Source organism: Gopherus evgoodei, unplaced genomic scaffold, assembly GCF_007399415.2.
Source record: "Gopherus evgoodei ecotype Sinaloan lineage unplaced genomic scaffold, rGopEvg1_v1.p scaffold_205_arrow_ctg1, whole genome shotgun sequence".
In the NCBI taxonomy this organism is placed as follows: domain Eukaryota; kingdom Metazoa; phylum Chordata; order Testudines; family Testudinidae; genus Gopherus; species Gopherus evgoodei.
The window spans coordinates 12,712-27,076 of NW_022059868.1; the positions used below are offsets into that span (position 1 = coordinate 12,712).

The window sequence follows — 14,365 nt, forward strand, 5'->3', positions numbered from 1 at the left end:
CGAATTTCCCCAACACCCCCTCCCTCAGTGGTCAGGTAGTTACATGCAGCGCTGCCAATGTTGTCATTGGTTGCAAATTTGAATGGAAATTGAAACGTTAACACACACTTTAAAAGCAGATACAACGTATGAAAACTACTTGTACCTGAGAAAGTAAAATAGGTTTGGAAAGTCTGGACAAAGCCGGGTTTCCTCACCCAGCTGTTGTGTTTGCTGACAATGTCGGTGCATTGGCTTTGGCAGTGTTGGCCAACCTTAGAATTTCAAATGATGATTTGTAAGCGAGGTGTGAATGAGCTCTCCCCTGGCAGCTACTGATGACCAGGGTTGGGAGGAGGCTTTGGGACCAGACTGTATTACATGAACTCACCTACTCTGCCGAGGTATCCAGTGGACAGAGCTGGGCTGCCTCTCCTCTAGGTGCCCGGAGGAGGGAAGGTGTGTGGGGCTCCAGCCTGGGACTCTTCCTCCCTCCTGCCAAGCCCTGACTATTAATCCCAGCCCTGGCACTCCTTTCTTCAAGCGCCATGTGGGCCAGAGGAAAAGTGTGGTAGGAAGCACAAGGGCCAAGCTTGTGAACATCAGGTGCAGCAGCAAGAATCCCAACTATCAGGGTAGCAAGTTCTAGAGCCCTAACCCATTGTGGCCATCGCAGCCAAAGACCTGGTTCTAGGAGGTGTGAGTCACCCAGCAGGAGGGGAAAGATTCACTCTTACACAGCTGGAGACAGGGAAGTTGAGCTCTGGGGCTTTACCACAAGCATGGGTGGCAAGTTTGTAGAAATTTTGGTGGTGCCCAGAACCCGCCCCCCAACTCCGCCCCCCAAACTCCACCCCCACCTGCCTAAGGCTCTGGGAAGGGGTTTGGGGGGAGGTCTGGGATGCAGATCCTGGGCTGGGGATTAGGGTGCAGGAGGGGTGCAGGGTGCAGGCTTTGGGATAGAGTTTGGGTGCTGGGTGCAGACTCCAGGCTGGGGCAGGGGTTGGGGTTGTAGGAAGGAGGGAGAAGTGCAGGCTCTGGGAGGGAGTTTGATGGTGGGAAGGAGTGTGTGGGAAAGGGGAGGGGGTGCACCCTCTGGGAAGGAGTTTGGGGATAGGAGGGAGTGCAGGGCTGAGGATGAGGGATTCATGATGCAGGAGGGGGCTCAGGGCTGGGGCTGAGGATTGGGGTGCGGGGGGATGAGGGCTCTGGCTGGGGCTGGGAGGCTCATGCTGCGGGGGGGCTCAGGACTGGGGCAGAGGATCAGGGTGCAGAGGAATGAGGGTTGGGGCTCAGGGCAGCCTGCCTTGCCATAGTGGGGAGCGGCACTAGGACCCTGGGGCAGCAGACAGCAGTTCTGCCCAGAATCCCTCTACTCCAGCAGCAGGGGCAGGCAGGGGACAGGCGCACGCTGCTTTTTGTCAGGCAGGGATGCAGCGCAGCGGGGGGGAGAGGTGGCAGGCAGGGGCCAGGGCCAGGGGAAGAGACCCAGCTCCAAATATTGCTGGAGCAGGGCCCCCAGCCCTGAATATTCCTGGAGCCCGAGCACCACAAATGTATATAACCTGCCGCCTATGACCACAAGCCGACACAAGGTCCCACTGAGATTTGAACTCAAATTACAGGATTCAGAGTCCTGAGTGCTGCCCATTACACCATGGGACCAGCTTGTGCTGCCTTCTCTGCACATCGGTGACCCTCATGGGGCTGGCTTGTGTAAGGGGCTCTTGGCCCTTTACTAAAACTTAGTGTGTGTGTGGGGGGGGGGTTGGTTGGCTAGTTCCCAGCACCAGTAGAAGGGGGAAGGATCAATGGGAAATCAGGACCCTGAGACTGACAGTCCCCAGGGACAATGGGGAGAGGCCAAAGCTCCAAGTTAGCTGCACTGACAGGCCAAGCAGTGTAATGAGGGAGTCACCAGGCCAGGGGATCCCATCCTCCATGTGAGCTGGAACTGCCTGGGCGAGAGTGGGGCAGAGCTAAGGAGAGAGCAGGAGCCTGAGAAGAGCCGGGGAGCAGAGCTGCGCAGGTGTAGTGCCAGAAACTGCTGCATGTAGGAATTTGCAACCTGTAGCAGTTACTGATACCTGAGGTTGTTCTTATTTGCTGACTTGTCCTAATTGACTAAAACTTGACAGTGGTTTCTCTAGCAAAGGCCAGTCCCTGGCCCCTTGTTCCAGACATCCTCCTTCATATCAGGCTAGGGTGACCAGATGTCAAAGATGAAATATCGGGATGCAGGGGGAAGAGCAAAAAAAAATGCCGGAGGGCCCCCCCGCCGCCAAGCGGCAGTGGCACAGCCCCATCTCCAACCAACTCTCAGCTTCAACCCCCGCTACACCCCCAGCTCCCCCATCCCCTCGCTCCTGGGCCCAGCCTGGGCTCCGAGCTCTGCAGCCGAGCCATGATCCGGGCCCCTCCTGCAGCTCCTGGGCAAGGGGTGAACCAGGCAGCTCCCAACAGGAGTGTGTCTGCCCCACGTGTGTCTCTGCCCCCCGCCCACCTGGGCCCTGCCTGCTCCACGCTGCCCTCAGCCCCACTGCGCTGCCCTGCAGGCTGCAGGGCTGGAGCAGCTTCCATGCTGTGCTCCCGGCCATGGCCATGGCCCGTGTGCAAACCTGGGAGGGAGGAAGAATGCCGCGTGCTTGGGGAAGAGACAGGGCCAGGGCGAGGATTTGGGGAGGAATCCAATGGGGCAGTGAGGGAGTGGGGCTGGGGGCAGGGCCAGGGACGGGATTTAGGGAGGGATCCAATGGGGGAATGAGGGGGCGGAGTTGGGGGGGGCAAGTATCCCTCCAGACTATGCCTAGGTGCTGGAGAAGAGGACAAAGTTATTTGTTTGTCCAGGGTCCCGACCAAACATCGGTCGGGAAGCGGGACAAACAAGAAAATATCAGGACACTCCCTATAAAATCGGGACGTCTGGTCACCCTACATCAGGCTTCAAGTTGAAAATCATTTCCCATTCCCGCTCTGTGGGAGGGGAGACTTTTAAACGCGCTCTCTGTGCTACTGCACATGGCTAGGCAAAGAGAACAAACCCCAAATCCCCCCCGTGCTTTGGGAGCCAGGTTTGCGGTGGGAATTCTGTAGTTCAGATGACTTCACACCTGGTCATTGTGATTCTTTACCAGTTTCTCTGGCATTGGGGCAGTTTTTTCCCTCCCAGCTGTGATGGCCGAGTGGTTAAGATGTGGGAGTTGAAATCCAATAGGGTTCTCCTGTGCAGGTGCAAATCCTGCTCACAGCGAGGCCTGTGTTTCAGCCAGTCTCTCACCCGGGCAACACCTCTGTACAACCCCCTGAGACACTCTCAATTCTCTCCCCACCCCAAGTAAATCCTGTTCTGCTCCTTTCATAGAGATCCCTGGGACACCACCTCACGCTGTGTCCCTGAGGGGTCAGGCAAACTCTCAGCACCTGATGCCTCTGGCACTAACCTGGTGCCCCATAGATCAGCCATAGCCCTGGTTCTGCTCCTCTCTCTAGAGTGCGAAGGAAGCCAAGTCAGCGACTCCATGGGAGCTATGGGGCTGCAGAACCAACACAGAAAAAATAAATGCTCAGCGCCCACTGACAGCCACCTCCCCCACCACCCACTACAGGCCTTGCTGACAAGCTCCTCCTCTTCCCCTTCAGCACCTCCCACCTGCCAGTGATCAGTGGGGTTCAGGAGGCACTGGGTGGGGAGGGGAAGGAGCAGGGACGGGAAGAGGTGGGGGTGGGAGAGGAAGGGAAGAGATGGGACGGGGTGGGGATTTGGGGGAAGGGGTGGAGTGGGGACAGGGCCTGAGGAGGAAAGGGGGGTATTTGTCCCAGTCCCCTCTAGGGCTGGTCCTGAAGGGAAGCACTGACTATTACAGAGTGTTAGATTGAAGATCTAAAGGTCCCTGATTCAATCCTCGGCTTTGGCAGGCCCTGTCATCCCTCTTTGCGCAGGGGTGGTTTGTTTTCTGGGAGCACAGCAGTGTCTAGACCCAAGGTGAGTTCCTGAGCTTGGGCTCTGCAGTAGGAAAACATAGAACAGGCTTCTGCCCCTAGTTGGCCCACCTGACCTTTAATAATGAGAACTGTCTTTCCCAACATGGTAGGAAGAAAGTGAGGCAGGGTAGTCCCCAGGAATGGTGCCAGAGGGCTGCTGGGCAGTGACAGGCAGGGATTGGGGATGGAAGCTCCTCTGTGCAGGGAAGGGGTATCTGTAAAAGTGACCCCACACACCTCTCCTCCTCTGGGCACCTAGAGCAGAGGCAGCTGGTGCTGACGGCTCCAAGGGAAGGCTTAAAAGCCACAGAGCAACTGAGGTCAGGGCTAGAGGAGGGCAGGACCATGCCTAGGTGTGGCCTTCAGACAGGCACAAAATCACCCAGCCAGGCTGCTCCCTGCCATGCCAAACACCCACTGAAGGTCACCAGCATGCGGGGCAGCTGCTGATGCTCTGTGGATAACATCACAAGATGGTAGGAAAGCAGGGCCAGCCCCCATGGTGGGGCCTCTGACTGGTCCCACTCACAGTGCTCACTTTTGCAGTGGGGCAGGAGATTTTACCCCAAGAGGCTTTTCCCCAGCTGGCGAGAAGCAGAGAAACACCCAGGCTCTGAAGACGCTATGTAGCAAGTACCCTCCAGCACAGGGACAGGCGCACACGCTAGCCCGGGGAGCCGCCCATTTTCTTTGGCAAATCAGGAAGGGCAAAGGCTAGACTGGAAGCACCTGGGTCTCATGTCCCAGCCTTTGTGATGCCCAACCCCCAACTCCTTCCCGGGGCTCTAGCTGAAGCCAGAGCATTGGCCTGAGCAGCCAAGAAGAGGTTCCAGCCCTGAAGGGAGCAGGACGTTCAGCACAAAGGTAAAACTGCAGAAACACAACGACCAAGGGACTCAAACCCTCAATCTTCTGATCTACACTCAGACACCTTATCCATTAGGCCACATGGTAACACACAAAAAAACACCTCCAAGCACTTCTTTGGAAAAGTCGGACATTGTGTTTCTCAGGTCATCTACTGAGGGGGGCCGAGACTCTGTGGGCACAAGAAGTCGAGTTCCCAGCAACACATGAGACTTAATTCTATGGAGCCAGGTGCAGGGCTTTGGCAGGGAGGCTCAGGCATGGGGGGATTGGGGTGCAGCGGATGGACCAGCTGTCTAGGTGTGGAGATTTAGTCACACTGAGGCACAGAAGGAAGGAGGAGGAGGAATCCTGCTGACAGGCAGTGGATGTGCAGAAAAAGAGGAGGGGTTCCTGGGACTTTTTTTGCCTCTCTTTGCCTACTTGCTTGCTCTTGTAGTGAATGGGGAAAATGGTCTCAACTAGCTCAGCTGGTAAAACATCAGGCTTTTAATCTTAAGATCCAGGGTTCAAGCCCCTGTCTAAAAACTCAGCTTTTAAGTGGCCTTGTGTGCCAGGAGCCAAATGATTCCTGGTGCTGTCCACCAGCCACATGCAGATTCCCAGAATCCATGGCCATTTCCTGGAAAGGTTCCTTTCCTCAGGAATCAGGAGAGAGGCCACATCCACAGGAGCAGGCCTAGAACAAGCAGTCTCTGGCTGGCAGGAAGTGCTGTGGGGCCAGGTGCTGAGAAAGCTCAGAGGGAGAGCAGCAGAGATGAAGGGAAGAGAGACAGAGAAGCAATGAGTACAGAGGGCAAGTGTACAGGGGGTTCAGGTCCGGCTATTGTGGGGAACTTCCCTGGTTTATACATGACCCTGGTGCAACTGGCCAGAGAAAGGATCTGAGTCCCCACCCCCTTACCAGAGGCCTGCCTGACCCCAAGGACGCTCTTTCTACTCTCATGTGTGGCAGAGTCCTCGTAACCCCAACAAGGCTGGGCCCAGGAATCTTGTCGGGCTCACTTGAAAAGGGCTACAGGGAGAGCACAACCAGCGTCTCTGGAGTGTCAGGGCAGGTCACAGTCTCTCCCTCACATGTCCCAGGCCTCCTTCCCAGGCCCTGGCTGTGCTGCAGGGACACCACAGGCCGGACACTTGCTCTGGCGGTGGCCACATGCTCTAGGTGACAGGACCCTTGTTCCCAGTGTCAGCCCCCATGTAGGGGATATGATCCCCCCACCCCCGAAGGTCTGGCCTGCAAGGCCTCTCGATTGGTGGCATCTCCTTGTGCTGGGCCTTCTGCCCAGGGTCCCTCTCACTCTCCCAAGCTGCTCACTGCACCCACCTCCAGCCCCAGTGCTGCTGCGGCTCTGCCTCCATCTCCCTGGTCTGCTCCTCTGACCTCTCTGGCTCTGCTTGCTGCAGCTCTTCTCCCAGCATAGATCTGCTCCCTGGGTAGTTTCTGTGGCTCATGCTGCTCCAGCTCAGTTCCTAGCATGGATCTGCTCTGGTTCTCCCTGGCTGGCGCAGCTCTGCTCCCCGGCTCTTCTCAGGCTCCTGCTTTCTCCTTAGCTGGGTCCCACTCTGGCCCAGGTAGTTCCAGCTCACACAGATGATGGGATCCCCTGTCCTGGTGACTCCCTCATTACACTGCCTGGCCTGTCAGTCGGGCTAACTTTGGAGCTTTGGCCTCTCCCCATTGCTCCTGGGGACTGTCAGTCTTAGAGTCCTGATTTCCTATTGATCCTTCCCCTTTCTATTGGTACTGGGAACTAGCCAACCAAAAACCCACTGAGCTTTAGTAAGGGGCCAACAGTCCCTTACACGAGCCAGCCCCATGAGGGTCACCAATGTGCAGAGACAACAGCACAAGCTGGTCCCATGGTGTAATAGGCAGCACTCAGGACTCTGAATCTTGCAATCTGAGTTCAAATCTCAGTGGGACCTTATGGCAAACCTTTAGAGCTCACAGTGCTCAAGTTCCCTGTCTCCAGCTGTACAAAAGCAAATCTTTCTCCTCCTGCTGGGTGACTTGCCCAGTAGGGCCTGGTTGTGATGGCCACAACGGGTTGGGGCTCTAGAACTTACTACCCTGGTTGCTGATACCTGCAGTCCTGTGGTTTGACCAGATGCTTGGGATTCCCACAGCTTCACCTGATGCCCACAAGTTTGGCCATTTTGCTTGCAGCCACATGTTGCCTCTTGTCCACATGGCGCTTGAAGGAAGGAGTGCCAGGGCCAGGCTTGATAGTCAGGGCTAGGCAGGATGGAGGAAGAGTCCCAGGCTGGAGCCCAACACACCTTTCCTGCTCTGGGCATCTAGAGCAGAGGTGGCTGGTGCTGACAGCTCCAAGGGAAGGCTTAAAAGCTAGAGAGCAACTGAGGGAGGGGCAAGAGAAGAGGAGGACCATGCCTATGCGTGGCCAGCAGACAGCCACAAAGACACCCAGCCAGGCTGCTCCCTGACATGCCAACCCCCCCTGAAGATGTGCTTAATACACTCAGTGATCAGCAGGAAAACCTGTCAAAATGTGTGTGCGAGGAGAACCTGCTTGGCTTGGAAGGGAGCGAGGAAAAAGAGCGAGTGAAAAAAATAACCAGCGAGAGAGCAAGAGCGAAAAGAACGTGAAAGGCAGAGAAAGAAATAAAGGGAGAGAGAAAAATAGAAAAAGATGGAAAGAAAGGAAGAGCATGGAAGGTAGAGGGGGAAAAAGAAAGCAAGAACATACAAGCTAGAGAAGGAAAGGAATGAAAAAGAACGAATGAACCACAAGCACTAGTTGAAGGTGGAATGGGAGAGTCAGAGAAAGGACAAACTGACCCGTGAAGCAAGGTTGCACCCCAGATTCTCTATGTTGGGGGCACAGGCCCCCTATTTCCATCCTGGCCCTGCTTGGGGGGACCATGCATAGGTGCCTATTGGCACCCCCATGCTCTGTGGAGGGGGGCAAGGCCCCCCCCATACCCACAGGGCCACTGAAAGTGGGTTCAGGCCCCGGTGAAAATTTTTTTCAGGCCCCCCAGCAAGGTGGACCAGCTAAACAGGGCAATGAAGCCATGGAAACCAGGTCCTGGGCCCTCTTCTGGACCGCCGGGCCCCAGTAGTTTGTACCGGCTTTCCCCTTGCATGGCAATGCTGGTGCACTCATGCACTGCCACGCCTTTTAGTATCATGACTATTTCTCTGTACAACAGCAGCACCTACAGAGAGCGGGGCAGACTCAAACCCCTGTTGTGCCAGGGGCTGCACAGACAAAGAGACAGTCTCTGCCCTAGCTGAGATCAGGGCCCTGTTGGGCCAGGTGCTGCCCAGACACAGCGAGAGATAGGCCATGCCCCAGAGAGTTTACAGGCTCCATATCCAAAAAGTGGGAGGAGAAACAGAGGTCCAGGGTCACGCAGCAGCACTGAGAGTAGATCCCAGGAGTCTTGGCTCCTCCTGCTCTAACCACTAGACCCCACTCTGCTCCCAGAGATGGGGCTAGAACCCAGGAATCCTGGCTCCCCAAAAGGGGGGGAGAGTGGGGTCTAGTGGTTAGAGGAAGGGAGGCTGGGAGCCAGGACTCCTGGGGTCCATTTCCAGTGCTGAGATCAGGCACCAGTGCTCCAAGCATGTGCTTGGCGGTGGCACTCCAGCCCCTGCCCCCCCTTTTTTTGGAGAGGGGGGCGCACAAAAAGCCAGGAGCCAGCCCTGAACCAAGATGTTCCCTGTCAGCTGAGGCTTTCAGGCTGAGCTGGAACTGGCCCTGCAATTCTGGCTTCAGTAGCAAGATGGCGCTCACGGCAGCCTGAGGTGCCCAGGCTGGACTGCAGGTCAGGCTGCCCTGCCGCTGGAGAGCCGGAGCGTCACCCACCCAGGGCGGCTCTAGGCACCAGCAGAGCAAGCACCTGCTTGGGGCAGCTCATTTGCAAGGGCGGCATGGGAGCTGAGAACCAATAGGGGGCTCTGGGAGCTGTAGTTTCTTCGTTAACTCCTTGCCTATAGAGCAAGCCCTGGAGCAGGGAAAGAACTACATTTCCCAGCATTCCCTTGGCCACTACCAACTGGAAAGGAAGGAGGGGGGCCTCATGCGGCAGCGTGCTGTGAGTGGAGAGTTGCACTGTGAATGGCAGGAAGTCCATATTTTAACATTCAAAAAACAGGACACTCCAGGGGGAGGGAAGCCCCACCCTGCCACCATCCACTCCCTCCGACTGCCCCTTACAGAAACTCCAGCCCATCCAACTCCCCCTGGCTCCTTTTCCCCTGATCACCCCCTCCTGGGAGCCTTGCCCCAACTGCCCACCAGGACCCCACCCCCTATCTAAGCACCATTGGTCCTTGTCCCCTGATTGCCCCCTCCCAGGACCCCTGCCCCTAACTGTCCCTTGGAACCTCAGCCCTATCTAAGCCTCCCTTCTCCTTGTCCCCAACAGCCCCCTCCTGAGACCACCCTAACTTCCCCCCCAGGACCCCACCCCCTACCTGTCCCCTGACAAACCTCTGGGACTGCCATGCCTATCCAACCACTGCCTGTCCCCTGACTGCCCCCCTGAACTCCTGACCCATCTACCCCCCTTTCTCCCTGCCCCTGACTGCCCCCCGGAACCTCTTCCCCATCCAACACCCCCTGCTCCTTGACTGCCCCCCTGGAACCCCATACCGCTTCTCCAACACCCCAGCCCCCTTACTGTGCCACTCAGACCAGCTTGTCTGGCTCCAGGCAGCTCCAGACATGTTCTGCATACATGCTGCTGTTCTCCCCCGCAGAGCCCACAGCCACGCCCTCCCACACACACCCAGCACCTGCCTTCCAGATTTGAACACCTCAAAATTCAGGAGTGCTCAAGCTCAGTTTGGGAAGCTGGTACTTCATTTCTCCCAAATCAAATATGCTGATCCACTGTAACTTGCTGTAGAAAAAGTAGGATGAAATTGAGCAAGAAATGCTCCCCAGTGATTATTAGGACTGGAATTGCTATTTTCAACTGCCAGTGCCTTTTTTTTTGTTTGTTTAAAAGGAAGACAGTGATATTGCATTGGCAAATTCCCCATAGAAAGAAAGAGTGGAACAAAAGAATAATAAAGGCACCTCAACTTTTCCTCATTTATGGAGGACAGTCTTATAATATACATCCAGATATCTTCCAATCACACAAGCTGAAAATTGTTCCACTTTACTGCACTTCTATAACCATGTGGGAACCAATCCTGTCTGTGTTTTTGCACATCCAAAATTCCTGCTGAATGACCTGCCCTGGGAGCGAGTTACCAGTGACCCAGGGCTGCGGCAGAAGGAGGGTGCAAGTGGAGATGGGGGAGAGCCTAGGGCTGGGGCGCCAGGAAGTTGGGGGGGCACTGCTGGGGAGGAGCCCAGGGCTGGGGCAGCAGTGGGGTGGGGGGAGGGCACTGGTGGAGGGGAAAGGGGGAAGCCCAGCGCTGGGGCAGCATGGGTGCGTGTGTGTGGGAAAGCCCAGGCCTGGGGCAGCAGGCGGGTGAGGGGGGGACGACCCTAGGCCTGGGACGGGGGGCAGACATTTTTTTTGCTTGGGGAGGCAAAAAACCGCCGGCCCTGATCCCATAATTAGGGAGCTGGAAGACATGACTTATGAGAAGAGGCTGAGAGAACTGGGATTGTTTAGTCTGCAGAAGAGAAAAATGAGGGGGGATTTGATCGCTGCTTTCAACTACCTGAAAGGGGGTTCCAAAGACGATGGATCTAGACTGTTCTCAGTGGTAACAGATGACAGAACAAGGAGCAATGGTCCCAAGTTCGGTGGGGAAGTTTAGGTTGAATATTAGGGAAACTTTTTCACCGAGGAGGGTGGTGAAGCATTGGAATGGGTTCCCTAGGGAGGTGCTGGAATCTCCTTCTTTAGAGGTTTTTAAGGTCAGGCTTGACAAAGCCCTGGCTGGGATGATTTAGTTGGGGATTGGGTTGGACTAGATGACCTCCTGAGCTACTTTGCAGCAGAGGCAGACCAAGCAGCAGGTACAATGCGGGGTCGCACCCTGGCCAGCAGATAGAATCTCATGTCCGAGATCCTGGCTCCTGTTCCTTTGCAAAGTGTATGCTTTTGCTCCGGATTTGAGCTGTGGGCCAAGTGCCTCTGGCTTCTTGTCCGGGCTCCATCCTCCATGCGCCTGGGCATCAGCGGGACTGTCTCAGGAGAGCAGCTTCTCCACCCCTGCCGCATCCCAATCTTCACCCAGCTGGGGAAGGCGCAGAGGCAGCCCGGAGAAAAGACTCCTTTGAGCACCGGAGACAGCCGGAGCATCTTATTTGCATACCCACAGTGCACTGCGCGCAGCGAAACGAGTCCCTGGTCCAGGAGCTGGTTTTGTTCCCTGTGTCCCCGGTTCCGATGATCCAACTCGGGCTGTCAATCGGTTCAATTCCACTTCCTCTAAAAGCTCTGTGGTTTAGCGGGCTGTGGGAGTACTCACCCTGACTTGTGGTAGCATACGCGGTTGCCCTGGCAGCGCCTCTGCCCTGTCTTCTCTGCACTCTGTTTTTTCTTCAATTTGTATAAATCTTTTGTCTTTTACTAAAGATTTCTGTGGAGAGGAGTATTTATGAGTCTGTACCCAATTTTTTGAGGCTTTGTTTTGGTGAGGCTGTTTCCTGTTGTGAAAAGAACAGAATGCTATTTGAACTGCTGTCAGTAGCTCAAGGTTTTCTGTTAGTGTATGAAAACAACTCAGAGCTCTGAAAATGACTGTTTGGGATTTTCTGCCTTTTTTTTTTTTTTTTTAAAGTTCATTGTGTTCGTGAGATGGCTTCCTAGCTAGCAGAGGACTGTTTTGTGATGTGTATTCTGCTGGCTCTTCGGTTTTGTAAGTTTTTGGTTATCACTGTTGAAGAGCAGCAAAGAAATGCATTGTTGTTTGTGTTAACGTTTGGTTTGTCCTAAGAGTGTATGGTTTGGTGTCATTTGTAACTCCTCGGTTAGTTATTGGCAACAGCTTATTATTGGGCCCCTGAGTTGAAATGCTGCTCTTGCAGATTTTAGTTTGTCATTGTTGGAAGGTCAGTTGAAGAGCTGCTTTCTTAATCTAGTCTGTGAGGATTCTTACGCCGCCCTCCTTAATATACCTTCCAGAAGGTGATTGCATGGTTTCCCTTGTCTCCCCACAGAAGAGAAATTGTCCATCCCTTTCCTGTTGGGAAAACACCAGTGTTTTCAAATGTTTTGCCCACATGAGAGATAGTTCATAGGAGCAGAAGAGGAGGAAGGTTGTGGCCCTTTGAGTCAGATTCCTAGCGTTTAAGGCCAGAAGGAACCAGCCCATCACCTCAGAGGGACTAAGAGGCACCAATGCCCCAAATAGTGAGGAACTGCTTTGATGCAATTGACTGTATGTTTGAGATAGTTGCGTGGGAAGGAGCAGAAAAGAGCACTGGGGCTGCGGAATAGCGCTTGCATAGGCTTTCTTTTCCCTGGTTTGCTTTAAAAGTTAACAGTGAGAGATTGGTAGTCACAGGTCAGTGGGTGGGTTTATGGAAATTAGGAGTCTAGAGGGAAAACCAGGGAGAGGAAGGCATCTGCAAGACTTGTCTGTCTAATGTGTCTAATGTGAACTAATGTGTAGCTATTACCAAGAATTGTAAGAATGTACAATGTGCCCAATATTTTGGAAAATCCCTTGAACATGTTGAAAGGAATACATGAGAATACACTTTATGTGAAAAGGCCTTGCTATATTAAGGTTTCACAGGTAATGCCTGTAAATAGTATTAAAACTATTCACTGGGGAAAAGACATTCCAGACCTAATGTGCTGTGTGAAAAGGGAAACTGAGTCACATTACCATATTCCTTGCATGGCTAAATGCCAAGATTCTTGTACTATGAACAACATTAATAGCTACATTGATTTGATGTCACTTGGGTTCCAAATATTTGCCAGAGCTTGTATGGATAAAGTAGCTGAAGTAAGACAGACCCAAGGATGGGGCTCTTGGGATGCAGTCAGTGATGTTTGTGTCCTCCCTTCCTGGATCAATTTTGCATTGGGGGTGTGACATTATTGATATAACCTGGGACCATATAGAACATAGTTTGCAACCAAGGTCCTGTAGTTGCATCAAATCTTATGTAAAGGGGGTTATATAAGGTGTCTAAGACTAGGTTCTGGGTTGCTGGTTATGATTATGCTGTCTGTATGTCTGTATCTTTTTGTAGTTGAAGTTATAAGTATATTGGCTGTATACTGCCTGTATTTTAAATTGATGATGTAGTTCTGAGTGACACCCCAGACAAGTTGGTGTTAGCTCAGCCTACCCTACTTGATTGCCCATTAACGGCCATCAGCTACACAATTGATCCACTGAGAGGAGGCAGATATGCCTTGTAACTCAGAAGGGTGTGCAGGGACTTGCCCATGTGACTCCAGACTCCATTTTGCTGTAATTTTCCACAGTAAGAACAAAGAAGTGTTCTTACACCTGGAAGAGCCTATATAAGGCTGATTCCTCATCTCCATCTTGTCTTCAATTCTGCTTCCTACCTCTGGAGGGACTTTGCTACAAACTGAACCTCTACATAAGGGACTGATGACCCATCTCAGTGGGGGATGTTCTCCAGAGACTTGATTTGAACCTGCAGTTTATTCCATCACTGCTACAAGCCTGAACTAAGAACTTTGCCATCACTGTATGTAATTGATTCCATTTAACCAATTCTAGCTCTCATCTCTACCTTCTTCTCTTTATGAATAAACCTTCAGATTTTAGATTCTAAAGGATTGGTGACAGCGTGATTTGTGCGTAAGATCTGATGGGTATATTGACCTGGGCTTGGGGCGTGGTCCTTTGGGATCGAGAGAACCTTTTTTTTACTGGGGTGTTGGTTTTCATAACAATTCATCCCCAAGACGTGCGGGACTGGTGGTGATACTGGGAGACTGGAGTGTCTAAGGAAATTGCTTGTGTGACTTGTGGTTAGCCAGTGGGGTGAAACCGAAGTCATTTTTGTCAGGCTGGTTTGGTTTGCCTTAGAGGTGGAAAAAACCCAGCCTAGGGCTGTGACTGCCCTGTTTGAGCAATTGGTCCTGAATTGGCACTCTCAGTTGGGTCCCGCCAGAAGCGCATCATCAAACCCCTTCCCTGCAGGAACGGCCGCTCTCCAGTCCACTTGCAGAGCTGGGGAGGGAACCCAGTGCCCCACCCTTGCAGGAACAGCTGCTCTCCAGTCCACTTGCAGAGCTGGGGAGGAAAGGCAACGCCCCGCCCCTGCTGAAATGGCTGCTCCCCAGTTCCCTCCCAGAGCTGAGGAGGGAAGGCAGCTCCCCGCCCCCGCTGGAACGGCCGCTGCCAAGTCCCCGGCAGAGCTGGGGAGGGAAGACAGAGCGCTGCCCCCGCTGGAAGGGCTGCTCCCCAGTCCCCTCACAGAAATGTGGAGGGAACCCAGCGCCCTGCCCTGTAGATACGGCCACTTCCCAGTCCCTCGCAGACCTGGGGAGGGAACCCAGCGCCCCACACCCATAGGAATGGCCGCTGCCAAATACCCTGGCAGAGCTGGGGAGGGAAGGCTGTACCCCATCCCCCCATGAATGGCTGTTCCTCAGTCCCCTG

At 54.0% G+C, this 14,365-nt stretch overlaps 2 non-coding genes across 2 annotated transcripts; one reads left to right on the forward strand and one right to left on the reverse strand.

The window, feature by feature from the left end:
- Positions 1-1,572: 1,572 nt before the first annotated feature.
- On the reverse strand, positions 1,573-1,644 carry TRNAQ-CUG. Its single transcript has one exon. It is a non-coding gene; the product is annotated as a tRNA-Gln (tRNA).
- A 9,649-nt stretch (positions 1,645-11,293) lies between these two features.
- Positions 11,294-11,409, forward strand: LOC115640118. The gene has a single exon (XR_003997812.1). It is a non-coding gene; the product is annotated as a U5 spliceosomal RNA (small nuclear RNA).
- The last annotated feature ends 2,956 nt before the right edge of the window (positions 11,410-14,365 follow it).